Source organism: Schistocerca americana, chromosome 1, assembly GCF_021461395.2.
Source record: "Schistocerca americana isolate TAMUIC-IGC-003095 chromosome 1, iqSchAmer2.1, whole genome shotgun sequence".
NCBI lineage: Eukaryota > Metazoa > Arthropoda > Insecta > Orthoptera > Acrididae > Schistocerca > Schistocerca americana.
The window spans coordinates 449,938,433-449,959,374 of record NC_060119.1 but is presented as its reverse complement, the minus strand read 5'-3'; the positions used below and the strand labels follow the sequence as shown (position 1 = coordinate 449,959,374).

General features: G+C 44.3%; 1 protein-coding gene across 4 annotated transcripts in view; it reads right to left on the bottom strand.

Moving 5' to 3' along the window:
• LOC124603184 (nucleolar transcription factor 1-A-like) overlaps positions 1-20,942 on the bottom strand; it is a 211,756-nt gene that overhangs the window by 150,058 nt on the left and 40,756 nt on the right. The gene's annotated exons all lie outside the window — the stretch shown is intronic.

Genomic DNA, 20,942 nt, shown 5'->3' with positions numbered 1-20,942 from the left:
GTTGTGTAATGGAGAAGCTGTGTGTTAGAACAGTGCCCTGCTCAATGGTGGGTGAGGAGGACTTGACTATATCTCAGCAGCTAGAAGACATGTCACAGTGGTACAGTCCATTTTATCAACAAACACCTCATTATTTGAAATCCTGAGTCACTCTTCTTCCCACAGACACATGACAGTCCACAACAATTAACTTACAGCATTCCCAGGGAAATTTCATTGAGTCATACTGGGTAACCCACAAGTATCTTTGACTATAATATTTGCTAATTACCACAGATTCTCACATGGCTTGGTACATGGGAGAACAACACCTCTCTTCTGGGATTTCAGATGAAGGAGGGCATCTTTGATATCGTGGACTGTTTACCCACTATGAAGAAGTGCTGTATGGTGGACATAGCACTCAGGGAATTAAGAGGAGACTAAAAATTTCAATACCTGATCATTTGCTACAGTGCTCCTAGCATATCAAAGAACTAAGCGTTGAACACTAAAACATCACTGAAGAGGTGATTCATGGCGGGAATGTTGGGAAAAACATTGTTTGAGGTAAGGGTGTTCTTGTTCAGGAACATGAGCATACATAACTTTAAAATCGGGAATCTTGTTTAAAATATCAAGAAAGTAATCTTAGAAATGTAATCTGGAATAAAAAATACTCTGTCTAGTCTAAATTCAACATGTGTCTTGCCAATAAAAGGGAGGAGTTTAGCTTTTTTTTGTGACAATACATGAAAACTTGCTGCATCTAGTGCTTCATATGTGTACCAATTGGCATTGTCACTTCTGGATGATCTCTGCATAATGGCTCTGTGATTTCACAGGTATCAACAATCACAGATTTAGCAAACAATTGTGCAAACAACAAAATAATATACCCTTGTTTATCCAGAATATGTCTTCACTACAAATTAGCCCACTGCCTCTGCATGTAAGCTGGGTATAAGTTATCTTCCGTTAGACCAAGACTGTAATCAGATGGCCTTATTGTCAATCAAATTCAATGTTTTTAAATATAATGGCTCACCTCCTGAGCAACGAATAGTAAGAATTCTGATAAAAAGTCACTGGTTGCTAAACACTACTACATATCATTTACAGAAGAATGGAAAGAATCTGACCTCAGGAAGATCAATCTGCATTCTGGAGAGAGGAACACCCAGGGCAATGATGTCCAAATGGCGTATCTTAGAAGATGGGACAAAGAAGGTTTGGTTTGATTTTGTTTTGTTTTAGGGTGCGAAAAGCAACTGTGGTCATACACACCCAAGTCAAAACTACAGAACACGAAGACAGAGAGGAGTTAAAAGACAACTGAACATCAGTCCCCATTGACACAAGAAAAAACAGCTAAAAATAGGCACATGGAGAAAGGGCTAAAAAAGACACCATAGAGAAATGGAGGTCCAAAAACTAAATGGTCTTCGCCATATTGCTTTGGCAGATAAAAAGTAAAACACATCATTTGCTAAAATGGCCAATAACTCAGACGGCACACCCAAGCGGGAACGTAAACAGTTAAAAAAATGGGCATTCCATCAGGAAGTGATGGGCAGTTAAAACTTGGGCGCAATGTGTACAAAGTGGTGGGGTACTGCCGCTTATCAAATGACGATGGCTAAAAAGGCAGTGCCCAATATGCAGCCTAGTTAAAATTACCTCGTCCCGATGGGACAGCCGAGAGGAGGTCATCCAAGCCTCTGGGAGAGACCTAATAAGCCGGAGCTTATTCCTGTAAAGAGAGGACCATTGGTGATGCCAAAGGGACACCACCCCCTGACAGATGGCAACACAGAGATCACTGGAGGGAATATAGTTACTAGCAAGCTGAGGTATGAGGACTGCAGCATGGCAGCAGCATCAGCTGCCTCGTTTCCTGGCAGACCGACATGACCAGGAACCCACACAATCATCACAGTGGCTCCACCAAGAGTGAGCAGGTGACAGTTTTCCTGGACCCGTTGCACTAGGGGATGGGCAACCAACAGCACATACAGACTTTGAAGAGCGCCAAGTGAGTCTGAGCAGAGGACACAACTGAAAAGTCTGTGTCACCGGATGTACTCAGTAGACCAATACAGGGGAAGAGTTCAGCTATAAATACGAGCAGTGTGCCAGAAGCTGATATTGAAAGACATGGGTGCCAATGACAAAGGCACAACCAATCCCACTGTCAGTCCGAGAGCCATCAGTGTAGACACAGGTACTATCGCAAAGTTCCATGCGAAGGTTGTGAAACTTAAGGCGATAAAGCAAGGCTGGAGTAGTAGCCTTAGGAAGCGAAGGAAGGCCAAGGTTAACATGAATCGCTTCACAAAGCCAAGTTGGTGAAGGGTTCACACCCACCAGGAAAGTGTAGGTGTGTATGCAGGTGGGGTAGGAGTCAGCAACGAATAGCACACGGGGGAATGGTCACTCAAGTAGGAATCAGAAAGAAGGGACCACTCAAGATGATGGGCAAGCTGGGCAGTGCAGAAGGATAGGTCCAACTGGGAATAGGTGCGCGAGAAGTCGGAAAGGAAAGTGGGTGCTCCAGTCTTAAGGCAGAAGAGCTTACGGTGGTTAAGAAGATCAGCCAAAAGGGTACCTCTCTGACAGGTCGTGGGAGAACCCCAAAGGAGATGATGGGCATTAAAATCACTGAGTAGCAAAAATGGGAGTGGGGAGGTGGGGGGAGGGGGGGGGGGGGGGGGTAGCTGCCCAATGACCTGAAGGAAGTCTGCTCTGGTGACATCAAATTATGAAGGGACATAAATGGCACAGAGGGAAAAAGTCAGGTGGGGAAGGAAAAGGCGAACTGCAACAGCTTGGTGTTGGGTAGTCAGGGAGATGGGTTGACTATGAACATCATCCTGTATGAGCAGCACGATGCCCCCATGAGATGGGATGCCGACCTCAGGGTGAAGATCAAAACAAAGGGGGAAGAAATGTGAAAGCTCAATGCGCTCGTGAGGGCACAATTTCGTTTCCTGAAGGCAGAGTACAAGGGGATACAATGATGCTAAAAGCAGCCATAAATCCTCTTTGGGGGCGAATGCTGTGAACATTCCTTCGGAGGAGAGTCCTGAAGAAGAGATGTAGAGGTGTCACCTCAGCGGCTGCCAAGTAAAAGCCTGTGAAGAGTCACTACTACAGGGCACAGAAGCAGGAGGATCCTACTCCATGGGGTCCACAGAAGCATCGGCTTGCATGTAGTGTTGGTCTGTGGAGTCCAACGCTGGAAAACAGTTGGTGGTGTGCACCGTTGACACGGAGGCCGGCTTGGCTAAGGTGTCACGTGGCAACACTGTCGAAGAGGATCTTTGAGTCGGTGAAGGAGAAGACCATTTGCCTTTGGTGAACTTCTACGAGCCTTTCCGGTTAGAGGAAGACTCAGATGTTGGTTCGCTGGAGGAACGTAGAAAGTCTTCATGGAAGTACTTAACAACCCCAGAGCTGAATTGAGAGGTTGCATATCTGTGTGGCCTTGCCATGTCCTCCATGGAGCGAGGGGTAACAAGAACAGAACTACACTCCTGTAAATTGAAATAAGAACACCGTGAATTCATTGTCCCAGGAAAGGGAAACTTTATTGACACATTCCTGGGGTCAGATACATCACATGATCACACTGACAGAACCACAGGCACATAGACACAGGCAACAGAGCATGCACAATGTCGGCACTAGTACAGTGTATATCCACCTTTCGCAGCAATGCAGGCTGCTGTTCTCCCATGGAGACGATCGTAGAGATGCTGGATGTAGTCCTGTGGAACGGCTTGCCATGCCATTTCCACCTGGCGCCTCAGTTGGACCAGCGTTCGTGCTGGACGTGCAGACTGCGTGAGACGACGCTTCATCCAGTCCCAAACATGCTCAATGGGGGACAGATCCAGAGATCTTGCTGGCCAGGGTAGTTGACTTACACCTTCTAGAGCACGTTGGGTGGCACAGGATACATGCGGACGTGCATTGTCCTGTTGGAACAGCAAGTTCCCTTGCCGGTCTAGGAATGGTAGAACGATGGGTTCGACGACGGTTTGGATGTACCGTGCACTATTCAGTGTCCCCTCGACGATCACCAGTGGTGTACGGCCAGTGTAGGAGATCGCTCCCCACACCATGGTGCCGGGTGTTGGCCCTGTGTGCCTCGGTCGTATGCAGTCCTGAGTGTGGCGCTCACCTGCACGGCGCCAAACACGCATACGACCATCATTGGCACCAAGGCAGAAGCGACTCTCATCGCTGAAGACGACAGGTCTCCATTCGTCCCTCCATTCACGCCTGTCGCGACACCACTGGAGGTGGGCTGCACGATGTTGGGGCGTGAGCGGAAGACGGCCTAACGGTGTGCGGGACCGTAGCCCAGCTTCATGGAGACGGTTGCGAATGGTCCTCGCCGATACCCCAGGAGCAACAGTGTCCCTAATTTGCTGGGAAGTGGCGGTGCGGTCCCCTACGGCACTGCGTAGGATCCTATGGTCTTGGCGTGCATCCGTGCGTCGCTGCGGTCCGGTCCCAGGTCGACGGGCACGTGCACCTTCCGCCGACCACTGGCGACAACATCGATGTACTGTGGAGACCTCACGCCCCACGTGTTGAGCAATTCGGCGGTACGTCCACCCAGCCTCCCGCATGCCCACTATACGCCCTCGCTCAAAGTCCGTCAACTGTATATACGGTTCACGTCCACGCTGTCGCGGCATGCTACCAGTGTTAAAGACTGCGATGGAGCTCCGTATGCCACGGCAAACTGGCTGACACTGACGGCGGCGGTGCACAAATGCTGCGCAGCTAGCGCCATTCGACGGCCAACACCGCGGTTCCTGGTGTGTCCGCTGTGCCGTGCGTGTGATCATTGCTTGTACAGTCCTCTCGCAGCGTCCGGAGCAAGTATGGTGGGTCTGACACACTGGTGTCAATGTGTTCTTTTTTCTATTTCCAGGAGTGTATATGTGCCAGACAGGAGAATGCAGGGTTTGCAACTAGCCAATAACTTGTGAGTGACTGGGTAAGGCACTTTTTCCTTTACCCGGATCTCTTGCACAGCCCACTCTTCCAGATACGAGGGACAATCCTGAGAGGAGGCCACCACTGCAGTTGATGCAGCAGGGAGGAGGAGGCAGACAATCGCCCTCGAGTGCATCCCTACCAATGGTTACACATTCGGCTGGGTGTCAACAAGACATTCTAGTGTGGTTGAAACAATGACACTGCTAGCAGCGCATTCGGCTCGGAATGTACAGCTGGACTGTGATAATTTCATAGCCTGCTTTGATCTTGGATTGAAGCACCACTCTATCAAAGGTGAGAAAAAGAACGCGGGTGGGCACTAAGGAGGAATCTACCTTTTTCATTACCCGATGGATGGCAATGACACCCTGATCAGAGAGATAAAATTGAGTTTCAGGCTCAGTTAGATCGCTGAGCAGTCTAGTGTAAATAACACCATGGGAAGAATTCAAAGTTCTATGGGCCTCAACACGAACAGGGTAGCAGTGGAGAAGCGAGGCAGCAAGCAGTTGTTGTTCTTGAGAATCGGAAGTAGTCTCCAAACGCAAAGTGCCAGTCCGTAAACAAGAGCAGAATTTCACAGGGCCGGCAATTGCAGCAACACCTTTCTGAATAAGAAACGGACTTACCATGGTCAAAGACTGACCATCTTCAGTCAGTATGTGAGACCATGAGTAACTGTCATGCAGTGGGAAGAGTCTTTGAATTGTTAGCCTCATTATGTTTACTTTTCGTAGATGTTGATTGTGAAGATGATTGACTCATTGTGAGAAAATGCCCAATGATTGCCAGTGTGTCTCCACTGGCACGCTCCATCCAACTGGAGGAGGGGGGGGGGGGGGGGGTGACCCCTTCACAAGGGGGTGCACCCGCATAGGTAATTGTTCATGCCTCAGGTCACACCTCCCAAATACCTGACAGAGGCACCAATCAGCAATTTGGGAAGGTTGCAGCTCGGGCAATCACCCCTCCCTGGGCCTGACCTGTACCAGGGGGTACATGCAAACCCTACCTGTCGAACCGAGGCTGAGAATTACACATTACCCACTCACCTGTTAAGCGTCAGACGCATGGGCTAGCCTTCAGGAGTGAACAGGGAGGAAGAAGAAAAAGAGGAACCTCAAACACCGAAGTGGGGGAACGAGAGGAGAAAGGAAACAATGAAAGGAAAAGGAAGCAAAAACAATGGTGAGACTGTTCTTATGTCATCGACAGACAACGCAGAACATTCCCAGTAACACCCCAGACATGTTCCCCGCCAAGTGAGGGGGAAAAGAATAGCAAGAGGGTATACATGCAGCATGGAAGGGAAAAAATGCTGCAAAGACTGGGGCCCCATGGTAGCTAAGCACGAAGGAAAAACTATGTTCACAGTATTTGTAGATTTACAGAAAATTTCCGAGTTCCAACACATCTAGAAATTCTGAAAATAATAGGGATGAAATGCATGGAGTGATAGGTTATCTACAACTCATACAGAAATCAGACAGCAGTTATAAGAGTACAATGATACGAAAGAGAGGCAAGGTTGAAGCCATTATTCAATCTGTGCGTACAGCAAGCAGTGAAGGAAACTAAGGAGACATCTTGAAAAGTAATTAATGTCCACGGAGAAGAAATAAAAACTTTAACGTTTACTGATGAGATTTTAATTCTGTGAGGATTGCAGAGGAACCTGAAAATCGGTAGAACAAAATAGGCAGTGTTGTAAAAAGAAATTAAAAGATGAGGCACAGTTCATATCAATTCAGGCAGGCTAGGAAAAAAATCTTTCCTTCATAGTCTCTGATGTTATTGAATTTAGCATATGTTAAAATGAAGGACTAAGTACGGAACAAGTATTTTTTTGTTTTCTACAAAAAAAAAATTTCTGCTCTGGGATACAGCCCTCCAAAGATGACACTGCGCATACCATTTTGAAGATAGGAATTTTGGAAAAAATTTTAAAATGCTGTATCTTGGGAACAGTTCTAGATATTTTGTAGGTTTTTTTTTTTTTTTTTTAATATGAATGATAACTGCTTTATGATTACAAAGAAATCCTCCATTTGGACTTATCTGTCAAAATTCTTTTCCTATAGTGTTCTGAACTTTTTTTTATAATTTAGAGAAATTTTTTTTTTCAAAAATACCAACCTTTTTTTTATTTATTATTATTATTATTATTATTATTATTATTATTATTATTATTTATTAGTACCATATAGTTCTACTTTCCCTGAAAAGGAGAGCTTCCACTTGTAGGTTGAACAGGTTTTACAAACAATTGAAATTTTTGCCATACATAAAACCTGTTTTATTACCACATTATCACATAACAGGCTCATAAAAATCAAAACCTAGCGTTATTTAACATAATTTTGGTTTTGAAGTATGAATAAGAGATTCAGTTTTCAAGCATTTTCAATCGTTCCAAGATGTACGTGAAAAGTCCAAAGACATAAAGATTTCAATTTATACAACTTCTGAGTACTCTGTTTTGTACTGAAATTAGCCAGTCAATGAACTAAAAAATGTGTTCCAATGCTTCAGTATCTTCCTTTGATATAGAGTGATGCGTTCCTGTTGAACCAACAGGAACTGAAGCACTTACACACTTCAAAACATTTTGAACAGGAAGTGAGCAGGATGGAATGTAACAATATTATGAAAAGGAAAGTTGCTACTCCCGTACAGCGGAGATGCTGAGTCACAGATAGGCACAACAAAGAGACTGTCACAAATGAAGCTTTCAGCCAGTAAGGCCTCCGTCAAAATAGATGACACACACACACACACACACACACACACACACACACACTCTCTCTCTCTCTCTCTCTCTCTCTCTCTCTCTCTCTCTCTCACGCAAACATGACTCGCACATGACTGCAGTCTCAGGCAACGACAACCACACTGCTTCAGCAGTGCCTGAGACTGTAGTCATGTGTGTTGGCCGAGAAAGGTTTATTTGGTTCAAATAGCTCTGAGCACTATGCGACTTAACTTCTGAGGTTATCAGTCGCCTAGAACTCAGAACTAATTAAGCCTAACTAACCTAAGGACATCACACACATCCATGCCCGAGGCAGGATTCGAACCTGCGACCGTAGCAGTCGCTCGGCTCCAGACTGTAGCGCCTAGAACCGCACGGCCACGCCGGCCGGCTAAAGGTTTATTTGTGACAATCTTTTTGTTGTGCCTATCTGCGACACAGCATCTCTGTTATATGGTTATTCGCAACTTTCCTTTTCATACTAAAGAGAATATGAAATGCAGACTGATAATAGCAAGAGCTGTGTTTCTTATAATGAGAAATATGTTAAAACCCAATATAAAAAAAATTAAGACCTATGAAGTCTCTCCTGGAGGTAGCTGTATGGAGTATAGTCTTATATGTAAGTGGAACACAGACAGTTAACGATACAGACAAGAAGAAAATAGAAGCTTTTGATATGTAATGTTATATAACATTGAAGGTTAAATGGATAGATAGGGTAACTAATGTGTAGATACTGAACCAAATCAGGCAGAAAAGGCATTTAAGGTGCAAATGACTACAGGAAGGTGTAGCTTGATAGAACAACTCCTGGTGTATGAAGGAATAGTTAATTTGGTAACTGAGTGAAATGAAAATGGTAGAGGAAAGCCAAAGGTTTGCCACAGTTGGTTGACTGGTTTAAAAGAGGGGGAAGGGGACGAAATAGCTAAGTCATCGATCCCTTATTCCAAATAAAACAATGCCACAAGAGTGAGAATAAAACAAGCAAGACTGACAACACAAAATGGAGGGAAAGGAAAAACCACATGAATGACAGAAGGACAACAAACACTAAAATGGAAAAAAAGGGGGAGAAGAAAACCACAGAAACGCAAGAAACAGGTAGAAGAGATTAAAACAACAAAACAGATTACCATAGCTGACTGACCATGAGAAGAGAAGCCAGCCACTCTGCAACACATTAAAACCTCCACCCTAAAAGCACTAGGGTGGAGGACACAGAGGGATAAAGGGTGTGCTAAAATTTAGATCAAATGATAAAACCCACCCTCACGAATAAAACATAAAACTAAACCAGTCAATGAGGCATTGTCAGATAAAATTAGCAGCAACGAGTCTGGTAACTAAAGATTTCGTAGTAGGGCCGTCATAGTGGGACAGTGTAACAGAATATGGGCCACTGTCAACCCGGTGATGCATCAACACTGAGGCGGATCTTCAGACGCAGAACGTAGCCATGGGTCGCAAGAGTGTGGCCAATTCAGAGCCAGCAGAGAACCACAGAGACCCTGCGAGAGGCACGCATGGGGGACTGCCACGCATTCGTAGTCTCCCTATTCACACATAGGTTGTTGTGCGTGCTGTGACTATGCCATTCTGTCTCCCAAAGCCGAAAAAACTGGCGACATAAAAATGAACGCAGGTCAGTTATTGGAATGCTGATCTCCATAAGAGGTTTCTGTGAGTCCAGTTTGGCCAGCCTGTTCGTTGCCTGGGATTCTGATGTGCCCTGGGGTCCAACCAAACACCACTGAATGACTGGACCGTTCCAGGGCATAGATGGGCTCCTGGATGGTAGCTACCGAAGGATGATGAGGGTACACTGGTCAATAGCTTGTAGGCTGCTCAAGGAGTCAGTACACAGAAGAAACGACTCCCCAGGGCATGAAAGTATGTGCTCAAGAGCATGAGATATAGCCACCAGCTCTGCAGTGAAAACACTATAGCCATCGGGCAAGGAATGCTGTTCAATATGTCCTCCATGGACATAGGCAAAGCCAACGTGACAATCAACCATTGAGCCATTGGTGTAAATCACTTCATGGCCTCGGTACATGTCAAGAATCAAGATGAAGTGACAGTGGAGAGCCATGGGTTGAACTGAGTTCTTTGGGCCATGTGAAAGGACCAGGAGAATCCGCGGCCTAAGTGTACACCATGGAGGTGTACAGACTGGACCTCAAGTATAGGTGGTAAAAGCAGGGACTACAGTTCAGAGAGAAGGGACCGGATGAGAACTGCAATTGTAAGCCCTGACCAGGGTCGCCGGTGCGGGAGATGAACCACAGGGGAGGGGGGGCGGGGGGGGGAGGGGGGGGGGATTGAACAAGTGCTCAGTAGAGCTGCAGCAGCGTAGAATGATCTGCACCTCAGTTGGTGTTGCTCAGGCAGCGGAGGTCATTGAGGTGCTGCCACCACTTTCGCTTAAGCTGACTGAGGTGAGGAAGCCAAGTCAATTGGGCGTCAACAACCAGTCCTAAGAATCAATATGTCTCAACTACTCTGAGTGGATTTGTCATTGAGATAAAGTTCTGGTTTCGGATGAACGGTACAACACCAACAGAAGTGCATAAAACACAACTTTGTAGCCAAAAACTGGAAACCGTGGGCTAGAGCCCATGACAGCGCCTTGTGGACGGCTCCCTGTAGGCGCCACTCAGGAACACCAGTACTGTTGGAGCAGTACGAAATGCAGAAGTCGTCTGCATACAGAGACGGACAGCGCTACAACTACTGCTAGACCATTAATGGCCACTAATAATAAAGATACACTCAATACAGAGCCCTGTGGGACCCCATTCTCCAAGATACGGGGAGGTGGGGGGGGGGGGGGGGGGGGGACACTATAGGAGGCACAAAATTGGACATGGAAAGTATGAAGCAACAGGAAATTCTGGATAAAAATCGGGAACGGGCCTCAGATACCCCACTCGCATAACATGCCAAGGATATGTTGTCACCAGGTGGTATCATATGCTTTTCGTAAATCAAAAATGATGGCAACAAGATAGCGTTTGGAAAAGGCTGTTCAGATGGCAGACTCAAGGGACTCAAGATTATCAGTGGTAGAGCGACCCAGGTGGAAGTTGCCCTGGCATGGAGCCAGTAGGTCACGTGACGCCAGGACCCAGCCCAACCGCTGACACACCATATGTTCCAGCAGCTTACAAAGAATATTGGTGAAGCTGATGGACCAATAGCTATCCCATCAAGCGAGTTTGTGCTGGGTTTGAGCACTGGTAAGATGGTGCTCCCCTTTCAGTGCAATGGAAAGACACCATCGCACCAAATCCGATAGAAGATCACGAGGAGATGTCGTTTGTAGTCAGACGAGATGTTTCATCATTTGACTGTGGATCCGATCGGGCCCAGGAGCTGTGTCGGGGCAATGGCAAGGGCACCGAGGAGCTCGCACTCTGTAAATGAGGCATTATAGGGTTCACTATGGCGTGTAGTGAACGAGAGGACTTTCTCTTCCATCCACCATCCGAGTGTGCGAAAGGCTGGGCGGGTAATTCTCCGATGCAGAGGCGCGAGCATATTGCTCAGCAAAGTGCTCGGCAATCGCTTTTGTGTCAGTAGATAATACGCCATTTATGTTACACCAGGAACACCTGTTGGGGTCTGGTACCCAAAAACTCATTTGATCTTTGCCCAGACTTGGGAAGGTGATGAATGACACCCAATGATTGACACATACCTCTCCGAACACTCCTGTTTCTGCCTTCTGATAAGCTGTTGAATGCAGGCACAGAGCAGTTTAAAGGCTACGAGGTGCTCCAGGGAAGGGCGCTGCTTATGCTGCTGTAGAGTTCACCGACACTCCTTAATTGCCCCAGCAACTTCCGGGGACCATCAAGGGACTATCTTTCGCCATTGGCACCCTATGGAACAAGGGATCGTGTTTTCCACTAAAGAAGCGATTGTTGTAGTTATCTGGTCAACCACCACATCGATGTTACCGTGTGGGGAGATTCAGCAGTGCAAGGAGGCAGGTTATGCCTCAGGGTCACCTGCTGCCTCTGACTGAGTATTTGTAGCCATCTCTATGGTGGCTGAGGCATCAGTGAGATCCATGTTCCCAGGGGACGCTAAGCTCTCCACTGCATCCTCAGATGCTAAACTGATAGGGAGTGGTGGTGTTGGGGCCACCAGAGGGTCCTGTTGTTAGCAGACTACTTCTTAGTTTGTATGCTCTCTCACTTCTCTTTAGGGGCTTGCTGGGAAGATTTCTCCGAAGCAGCTCAGTCATGGACGAGGATCATGAAGCTCATTGTCCAGCAGCTTTTGGCTCCTTGAGCCAATGGCAAGTGTCCACCATGGCATTAGTGGAGACCTTGGAAGAGAGAGCCCCAAGAGACCCCTTCCACACGAAAAGAGTCAGAGGAGGCTGTTGCTTCTCTGGCAGGGGGGAGGGGACCAATGGCCCCTGTGTTTGGAGGGACCTTGCTTCCTAAGTAAGTGCTTTGGGTGCAATGGAGGAAAATTTGCCCCCTACCACCAAGGGGGCAGATGTATTCTGGTTGCCCAGAGGGCCCACTGTTCATGGCACAAAATAAGGAACCACTGGTACTTGGGACAGCTATGGTGATGTAGCTGCAGCATATGTCGTCGTCAATCGTATGGGGTGTAATCTTTCGAATTTACATTTAGCCTCTGTATAAGTCAACTGGTGCAGGGTCTTGTACTCCATAATTTTCTGCTCCTTTTGGAGTAATGGGGAGTTTGGCGAGCAGAGGGAGTGGTGCTCTCCACAGCTGACGCAAGTGGGAGGTGGCACACATGGAGTATCTGGATGCAGTGGACGTCCGCAGTCTCGACATGTGGTGCTGGAAGTGCAGCGGGAAGACATGCGCCTGAACTTCCAGCACTTAAAACAACACATAGGGGGAGGGATGTTTGGTTTAACATCATAGTGGTAAACCATCACCTTGACCTTTTCAGGCAATGAATTGCCCTCAAAGGCCAAGATGAAGGCACCGGTAGAAACCCTGTTGTCTTTGGGTCCCCTGCAAATGCGTCGGATGAAACGAACACCCTGCTGTTCTAAATTGGTGCGGAGCTCATTGTCAGACTGCAAGAGGAGGTCACGATGGAAAATGATCCCCTGGACCATGTTGAGGCTTTTATGGGGAGTGACGGAAACAGGAATATTACCCAGCTTGTCACAGGTGAGTAACGCTCAGGATTGGGCTGGAGATGCTGTCTGAATCAAGACTGCACTGTTTTGCATCTTGGACAGCGCTGTCACTTCTCCAAACTTATCCTCAAGGTGTTCGATGAAAACTTGAGGCTTCGACAGTAGAAAAGAATTCCTATCAGTTCTGCTACAGACTAAAAACTGAAGCGAGTATGGCTCTCTCCATTCTGTAGCTCTACATTCCTCCCATGGTACAGCAAGGGAGGGAAACAATTTAGGGTCCTACCTGTCGGCATGGTATTCTATCTTGCCCTCCTTATGAGAATGCCGGTGCCATATGGTCACCAGCAAGAGATGACTTAGTCCGCTTTATTGCGCGTCATCCGCCCTGATGCCACCCACTCTGATCAGGGGCTCTCCCTACGGGCGCCACCCAGCCACAGCAAAGGCCAATTGGCATGATGGCCATTACCGGGAGTCCTGATGCCCCAGGAAGACAGGCATCAACTCCTTGGCATATGTGGGGAGTTTACAGCTCAGGCATCAGCAGTGCGATCCCTGTGTTGACAGGGGGCTACCACCAAATGGGTACATGACCACCCCACCACAACAGACTGGCTACTGTGCTGGATATTGGGCGCAGAGAAATCCAATATTGTCATGGGGGCAAAAGAGGACAGGAGACAACGGAAGAAGATAACATACCCCGGCAAGTGTCCTCGCCCAAATAGTTGAATCGCAGGTGGAGATGCAAAGCCGTGACAAGAGATTCAGGAATTGAATCTAAGGGCATGTGCACCACATAAGGCATCCTTGCCCATATGGCCTGCCCTGTTGTAGAATTTTGAAAGTGGCAGGTCAAACCATAGAATGGGACATGAACTCATAGGGCCAGAAAGTGTGAGACTCCTTTTAGCTGCCTCTTAAGACAGGCTGTAAACAAGTTCAAAAATGAAGTAGGTTACCACACTCATTCAGAGATGCAGAGACTTGCACAGGGTAGACTTGCATGGAGAGCTGTAAATGATTAAATTTTTATGCACAGTGATAGTCCTAGCAGTCTCCATCAAAAACTGGAAGCAACTGTCCAACATGGGTTTGATACTCAACTCCTACCAGTTTGTGAAGTACAGTTGATAAGGGCTGCTACATATTCAGTCTAGGAACCAAACACATTTCAGATCATTGTATGCTGCATCTGACAAAGACAAGAAGGTCAATTGTTGAAACATTATGCATGAAAAAGGAACTTGCCAACCCAGCTGGATATCCTGATACACGTATCCTTCCAAGAGTGGAGCTGTTTTGCTTGCCACATTTTTTGTTTAAGCAAAATTTTCATCTTTTTGCATTTTACTCATAGAAGTAAACAAACAAACTGTAAATGAACTACACACAGCTTAAAAAATTTCTCCACTAGCCCAGTTTCTTTTTATTTTGCATTCTTTTTATTATGTATCAGTATCTTAGCTCCCAAATTTTTCTTCACACTGTAGCCTCGACTTGCAGCCTACTACTTTCAGTAGTCCCAGAGCAATATTTTCAAAATAATTTATTTAAACATACTGGAACCATTTTCATTTTGCCCATGACATTATACGGTTTGCATCTATTGTAGGTAAACTACAACATCTGTACAAACTTCACGAAGTACATCTGACGGTAGCCTTCAAAATCAATTCCAATAAAGCATAATGTATAATAAATACAGCAAAGAGAAACTAATACAAATTAACAACAAAATCACATTGATGAGTTTTTATGCCAAGGCAGTTGAAAACAGTGACTGTATGGATATCAAAAGTAATGAACAGCAGAGTAAAAATTATTTGTAGTGCTTTTGGTAAATTAGATAGTGTATTTAAAACCAAGTATCTGATGAGTCTGGAAAGGAAAGTTTACAGTGAATGTATATTACCATACACTGACTTTTTATGCACAGTTTGCTCTGGAAGAAATGAAAAGTTATGCAATAGGGATTCCTGAAAGATAGAAGGGGGAAAAAGAAACAGGAAAGGAAAATGCAACAATTGCAGTAGTGAGACTAAAACCGACATGAACAAGACATATAGTCAAATCAATGAATGATGTGATGGACCAAGGTAGAACTTGGTTGCATTCCAGGAGATATGTAAAGATTAGGAAGATGATCTAATGGAATGGGGTAGAGGATTAGCGAACATACAGGAACAACATGGATGAGAACAACTAAAGGACGTAATGAATGTAATAGTCTTCATGATGCCTTTATCCAGCTGTGGATGTGAAATTGCTACTACAGCCACTTCCCCCATTCTTTTTTAAAGTATAGTCATAATACTTCCTAGAGTGTGTGTCCACGTGTGTGTGTGTGTGTGTGTGTGTGTGTGTGTGTGTGTGGAGGGTGGGAGGTGTGTGTGTGTGTGGGGGGGGGGGGGGTGTAAGGTAAAATTTCACTGATGCTATTGCATGACTGAAGCAAAACATGTTATAAATGTTGGCAAGCTGCGTGGATTTAAAGATCTTAACTTCAGCAAGTTGTATATGCCCTGTGACATTTATTTATGGAAATTTCTCCTCCTCAGACTGGATACACTCTGCTCCCAACCATACAGTTAACCATCTATTCCTGATCTGAGTTCTACCCAGTCATATTTTCTGCAATCATCACAACTTCAATATTTGAATGAAGTATGGCAAAAATTTTTGCACTCATAACATCACAATGGATCCAGTTTAAATTGAAACTGAATAGCAAAATAGATTCAGGTGTGTTATTTCCATATACACTCAGTATTTTCCATTTTAGAAACTAATTCTTAATCCAAATCTTTCTGCACCACAGCTACAGTCTTGCACGAGACAGCCACACACTGTCATTCAGTAACAATAAAAGATAAAAGAAACACAAACTGTTTTAAACTTCATAAGTTGGCCACTTGTTCAGCTGTGGCATTTTTTATCGCAAATTTACTAGACTGATATCCCTCCACAGATTTCATGACACTCATAACTCTCTCCCATATTTATTATATCAATATTACCTCTTCTCTTTTTGAAACCACGAATATATTTTGTCACAGCTGTGTCTTGTTGCTATAGATTTCCCATTCTCATAGAAAAATGCTCAAATGCTCTTTGACCCTCTTTGTTGGGCTGCGTACCAATATACATCTTTTTTTTTATTTTAACACTTACAGTGATATCCTCAAATATTTGTTGGGTGTATTCCAATCTCTGTGGTCCTCTACAGTTTTTACTATACACAGTTCCTTTCTAGTACCATGGGAGTTGTTCACCGATATTTCAACACGTGTCCTATCACTTTATCCATTCTTCTTGTCAGTGTTTTCTATATGTTGCTTTCTTCATTGATTCTGCAGAAACCTCCTCATTCCTTATCTTTTCACTCCACCTAAGTTTCAATATCTCACATGCTTTGATTCTCTTCTTTTTTCCTGTTTCCCCACAGTTCATTGTATGTGCTAGTTTTCTTATTACATCCTCCTCGTTTTTTCCATTGTGTGTTATTTTGTTTCCAATGCAGCAGAATTCCTTGACTTCATCAACTTCATGATCCCTACCTTTGATGTTAAGGGTACTGTTAATCTAATTTCTGCTACTCCTCATTACTAGGTGTGGCAATAAAGAATCCAGACTCATTCTCTAACTCTTTATTAAAAAAGCTGTGTTACACTTCTTTTTCTGTTATGCTGTTGAAGAGGCTCATTGCTTTTTCCTTCACTGCATCCACAGAATCGAACCTGGTTCCTCTGAGCACAGACTTCAGTTTTGGGAAGAGAAAGAAGTCACACAGTGCTAGATCAGGTGAATATGGTGGATGCTCCATCACTGGAATGTTGTTTTTCTCCACAAACTAGGCCAGCAGATGCACTGTCCTGATGAGGAATCCATGAGCGATTCTTCCACAGAGCTCACGACGGGTCTTCAGAACAGTTACATAATAAGCTTGACTGACAGCCTGACCTTCAGGCAACGTATCAATGTAGGTAACCCCTCATATATCAAAGAAAGCAATCATCATTACTTTAAATTTTGATTTTCTCATGGACACTTCCTTCTTCCTAGGGGACTGAGGGGTCACTTAGTCTCTTAACTGTACTGGAACATGGACGTTTCAGCACACACAATTATTTTACCAAGGTAATCAGGGTCATTTTCAATGTTTTCAAGAGTGTCAGCATAGCACTCCACTCAATGTTGCTTTTGCTCGTTTGTGAGGATTCTTGGTACCACTTTAGCATAAAGCTTTGTCATGTCCAGATTATTGTGCAAAATCTGTCTAATGGTTCTCTTATGGATGCAGGCAAGCTGTGCAATTGCTTGAATGCTCACGCGGCGGTCTTCTCAAACGATTCTACTGACCTTCTCCACATTCTCTTCAGTTTTTGAACTGAAGGACAGCCTGATTTTGGTGAGGTCTACCCTACCATCCTTGAACCTCTCAACCCACTCAAAAACTTGCATACAAGATAGACACTGATCACCATAAACTTGTTTCAACAAATCATTTCTGTGGCAGATTTTCTAAGTTTTCTGAGGAATTTGATGTTAACATGTTGTTCCACTTTAGAGCATAGCATACTTCCGACGTAACTCAGACGCATGACTCGTTTCCTAAGAAGGTTCACAGCCAGACTAACCACAGCAGCGGTGTGAAATTTTGCACGCATGTCAGAGAGAGTCTCAAGGTTATTCCCCTCCTTCTTCTCTTTGTCACACAAAACCAGAAATGCACACAACAACCAGTCCCGTTTCTTTATTGACACATTTCATACTTTCATACTCTGCCAGAGTTAGGAATCTTTATGAGGAGAAATAAGCACTGTTAAACAAAAATAATTCGCATTACAGGATAGTTTTCTGAATTCAATATCATGGATGATAAAGTAGGACTTCTTCTGGAATCTAGTGTACGTCCTAAACACATTTTTCAAGAAAAACAGCAGAAAATGAACACAGAAATTGCCAACATAACTAGAAATTAAGACCAATTATCTGCTGAAAATAAACTGTAAACAATGTGGCAGTCAAAAAGCAGATCAGGATATCCGGTAACCACAGGTTAATAAGAAACAAAATTAAACTGGGCACTAAATTAATTGGAATTAAATTTAAATCTGAAACCAGTATATAATAGAAACTGCAGCAGAGAATACCAATTATCAGCCATATTTAAAGATAACAATATTGGCAATGAAAAAGGTGACATGATCAGGATTCAGGAACTTGAGAACAATGTGGCAAACACAAAAACAAATGGAAGTGGTACAAGAAATGGAATGACACAGATAAGAAATTTTACGATTAAGTGAAACAAGAATAACTGGATTTAGAGAAAGAAGAATAAAGGAAAGGAGCATCCTCCTTTATTCTAGAAGAAAAGATGAAGTCCATAGTGAAGAAGTGGCATTAATACTAGACTGGAGAGCAAAGCAGTCTTCAATAGAGTGGTACCCAATTACAGAGATAATCATAGTCACTCGCTTTGCAACGAAGGTAAGACCAGTGACCAGTGTACAATATTATGCACCAACAGAAATGTCTGAGGACGACGAGAAAGACAAGTTTTACAGCAATCTCCAATAAATGCTACAAAAGTGTTGGAAAAGATATATCCTCCTGCTGATGGGTTATCTTAAGGCAAAAATTGGGAATGATGACTGTGGGGTAGAGCAGATTATTGGGCAACATGGGTAGGGCATCCGAAATGACAATGGAGAACGTCTCTCAGACTTGTGCACAATGTCTAACCTGATCACTGGAGGTTCCATTTACCCCCATAAACAGTGTCACAAAGTGTTGTGAGTTTCACCAAATGGCAAAACAGAGAACCAGATAGACCACTTTGCAATTAGCAGGACCTGGCGAAGATCGCTTCTAGATGTGAGGAACAAAAGAAGAGCAGATGTTTGTAACAAGTCCGTCTAAAAATAACTGCACACATGGACATTGTAGGCAGAAGGGGATCAGATTTAATTTTGGAAAGTTGGACAATTGGACAATACGCAAGCCCAAGAGGAGTCCTTGACCCAACCGAGAAATCTTTTTGAAGTACTTAGCAGAGGAATTGAAGAGAATGACATTGATGGTCAATGGGATGCAGTGAAAATGACCTACACACAGAATGCTGAGGAAATTCTTGGAACAAAGGGCCACGGCAGCCAAGATGGTTCTCTGACCATACTTGGGATGCAATACAGCAGAGGAGGAAGGCAAAACTCTGGCTAAATTGTGCACAGGCAAGGGAAGTAAAAAAAGAAATCCAACAGGGACCATGCGCACTAAATAGGATGGTGAAGAAGGGTTTCAGAAAATATAAGAGAACTTTCATCAATAATCTCACAGCTAAGGCAGAGGCAGCAGCTAACAGAGGTGATAGCAAGACCCTTTACAACATCCCAAGAAAACTGTCAAATAGGAAATTTTGGGGTGATATGCCAATCAAACAGAAGCAAGGAAAACTACTTACAAATCAATAAGACCAAGTGCAGAGGTGAAAACATTATCTTGAGAAAGTTGTGAACTGTTAAACTACAGATGACACTGTAACTCAGCAGAATGTGGATGGGGAAGGACTCCCACAAGATATGTCAACTATGTAGAATCATTATCTGAAGAAGATATCACTAAAGCAGCCCATCAAATAAAACATGGAAAAACTCAGGGCTGGACATCTCCACTCCAGAGTTACTGAAAGTAAAGTCCTCTATAACAGCAAAAATTTTACATCTACTCCTGACAGGCATATGGGAGAACAAAAAAGTATCAAATGATTGGAACAGAGGCATGATCATCAAGCTCCCCATGAAAGGAGACCTATCGTTTTGTGATAATCGTAGAGGCATCACCCTGCTGTCAATCTCAAGCAAGATCCTCTCATGAATAATCCCAAATAGGATAAAACCGTGTGTAGACAAGAAAATAAGAAGAGAACAAGCAGGATTTAGGGAATGTCACTTGCATTGACCAGATAAACACCTTGAGAATAATAGCAGATCATTCATATGAATACCAATCACCACTTCACATGCTGTTTGTAGACTTTGAAAAGCCCTTCAACAGTATAATTAGAACAAAAATATGGGGCTTGCTGCAAAATCTGGAATTCCCAGGAAAATAAATGCTCTTGTCAAGTGCTTGTTTGAAAATTACATGTGTCAGGTTCAAAATCAACGTACGCTTTCAAATCCAATGACAGTGAAACAAGGAGTTTAAGCACAGCCATATGCTCTCCCTGACCCTATTTAACATGGTACTGAATGTCATAATGATGCAAGCAATGGATAAAGCGAGAGGAATAAAATGGAGCAATGGAACACACACAGAAAACCTAGATTTTGCAGTTGACTTCTGCCTGCTATCCCACTGCCTCAACAACATGAAAGAGAAACCAAAAGATATGAAGTCTTCAGCAAAAGATGTCAGTTTGAAAATTAATGCCCAAGAAAACAAAAGACATGCTGGAAAATGATAACAACATCACAGAGCTTAGGTTTGGGAGCCAGGTAATCGAAAGGGTGGATAAGTTTTGCTACCTTGGAAGCATAATTACACCATATGGTGGTGCATCAGAGGAAATTAATAGCCGCATCAACAAAGCCAAAGGCACTTTTACAACTCTCCGCTCCATCTGGTGATCAAAGGAAATAACATTGAGGAACAAATTGTGGATATTTGAAAAATGTAAAATCTGTGATTCTACGTGGATGTGAAACACGGAAAGTGATAAAGCAGCTACTACATAAGCAGCAGACTTTCAACAACAGATGTCTGCAGACCATCCTGGAGGTACAGTGGCCAAACGTCATCTCTAACTAAACACTCTGGGAAGAACCAACCAGAAGCCAACTGAACTGCATAAGTAGCAGGAAGTGGTGATGGCTAGGACATACACTCCAGAGACCAAATGAACATATTGCAAAGGAAGTACTTTATTGGATCCCACAGGGATGACGGAGACAAGGCAGGCCCAGAATGACATGGAGACGATCAGCTGAATAGGAACGTCAACAGCGGGGAATAGGATAGGAAGAATTGAAAATACTA